Raw genomic sequence first — 2,326 nt, 5'->3', positions numbered from 1 at the left:
TTTGGTGAATACCCTAAAGACACTTCCCTATAAATCCAACACTTCTTCCTCTAATATTAAGACAATAGGAGAAATCAGTTTAAATTTTCATATGAATATTCTATTGCTAGGGTGAATACCCTAAAGACACTTCCCTATAAATCCAACACTTCTTCCTCTAATATTAAGACAACAGGAGAAATCAGTTTAAATTTTCATATGAATATTCTATTGCTAGATGTTTTATTTATAATATTAAAATGCATTAAGTAAAAGGCACCATTTCCATCAATATAAAATAATTCAGAGAAATTCTGTAATTCATGCTGAGTTTAGAGGCAACAAGCATTTGTTTTAAAACTTCATTAGAATCTCATGATTAAGTTTGTTTTGCAGGGTGTTTCAAGAAAGCACAAACAAAATAGCATTTCAACCAAATGACCATCTCAAAGCACAGATAAATTTCCACAACTTTGTGAAAAAAAGATAAATCTTAACCAAGTTAAAACATTTTCTAGCATACCATTTTCATTTTACCAGCTTTATTCAGTAAACTTTACCACTGGGCAACTGTAAAGGTCAAAGTGTTATTAAGGCAATAACTACACATTTAATAAAACTTGCATTTTTTTTAAAAAAAGCCCAAACTGAGATATTTTAAAGTGTTAGAGAAATTTTATTAAAATTAACATTCCACGAGGTAATAATCATACAAATCAAATGGCAAAAAATTCCAGGCATACAAACTATCATCTGTGTTAATGTGCCATCCTTCTTCTTCAAATGTCAAAAATGTACTTGTTTTAATGATACAAAAAGTCTTTGGAAAGTCAAATCCACTGTCCATTTATGTTGGGTAAGAAACCTATGTCTTCATTCATTTCATGGAATCCATGTTAAAAGAACCCTGTCTTGGTTGCATATTATCACAGCACTCTTGTATTAATCCATTCTCCTCAATTCCCCATAGTGGACTGCCATCTTGATTTCTCAGTGGTACGGTCCATTTGAGACTCTTCAAGCTGACTGGGTGCTTGATGAAAAAATTAAAAGAAAAAAATGGTGTTGGAATACCAATAATCTTATTCTTTCAAACAGAAAACATCCACCCACCTTGAAGATATCCTACCATACACAAAGCTTTAATTTTGTAACAGCTTTCAACTAAGAAACTGTATTATATTAAAATTGTATGCAATGCACACACACAACTTTCTCAATGGTAGGGTCAAAAAGACTACACAGAAGTAACAAAGTTCTACTGTCACAGATACATTTGTATCCATAAAAAAGGGGCAGTGAAGAGTCAAATTTTTAATATTTAACACTAACATGGTTATACTGTGTATATAAAAAGTAAAAACAAAAATTAAGATTCAAAATTCCTGGAAAGCTAAATTACAGAAACGCTGTGGATTCTAAATTTCAATGCAGAAAACTTTCCAAGCTTCTTCAAAGAAAACTAATTATAGAAAAGAATCTTAAGGGATTCACACACACACAAAAAAAGCAGTGGATCACAGTATAGTTTTCCAGTCCAACAGATGTTAATTTTGTTTAGATAACACAAAAGGCCAATATAGATGGTACCAACTTTAGCTACATTTCTGAGAATGCAGAAAATATGCAGCCACCACAAAAAAGATGATCAAATATGCAAAATATCTCCCTGGTTTATTTGATATTTGCCATAAAATGCTATCAGTTTTCAAATTATGTACAACTAAAATAAAACATGCTCATTGACAAAATATCAAACGTTTCTCATGGAAAAATAAATCCATTACTTAAATAATTTGAATTGAAGCAAGAAGTGGGAAGCCAAGTGATCTTGTCATTAAATAAATGATCCAGATTCATCATGATCAAACATAATTAGAAAAACAAGTTTTAAATCCTGGTCTTTATAAATTTTGTAGCTCTCCAAATGAATTTGTGGAGATAGAGCCAGGGTGACTGACTTGGAGGTAAACAAATATAAGGGCATTTTTGCTCATTAGGTCATTTTCTTGTCTTCCCAAATAATTAGCACATGTCTACTACATACAATACAAAAATCTACTTAAAAAACTATTTGGTTAACCAAGCAATAATGCCACCCATATTAAAAAACATTGACTGGGGCCGGCCCGGTGGCGCACTATCCAGTGCGCCACTTGGGAAGCGCGGAGGCGCTCCCGCCCAAGGGTTCGGATCCCACATACAGACCGGTTCCCGCTCACTGGCTGAGCGAGGCGCGGGAGCAACACCGAGGGTTGCGATCCCGTTGCCGGTCCCCGGTCCGGTACGGGGGCAACACTGAGGGTTGCGATCCACTGCCGGACACGGAAAAAGACAAAAGACAAAA

At 34.4% G+C, this 2,326-nt stretch overlaps 1 long non-coding RNA gene across 1 annotated transcript in view; it reads right to left on the bottom strand.

Moving 5' to 3' along the window:
• Positions 1 to 634: 634 nt before the first annotated feature.
• Positions 635 to 2,326, bottom strand: part of LOC103590737 — an 11,723-nt gene continuing 10,031 nt past the window's right edge. The window contains exon 4 of the long non-coding RNA XR_550498.1: positions 635 to 1,012. This is a non-coding gene — a long non-coding RNA (uncharacterized LOC103590737). The remainder of the gene's footprint in view (positions 1,013 to 2,326) is intronic.

The sequence above is a fragment of the Galeopterus variegatus genome, unplaced genomic scaffold, assembly GCF_000696425.1.
Source record: "Galeopterus variegatus unplaced genomic scaffold, G_variegatus-3.0.2 Scaffold868, whole genome shotgun sequence".
NCBI lineage: Eukaryota > Metazoa > Chordata > Mammalia > Dermoptera > Cynocephalidae > Galeopterus > Galeopterus variegatus.
This window is presented reverse-complemented; position numbering and strand designations above follow the sequence as displayed.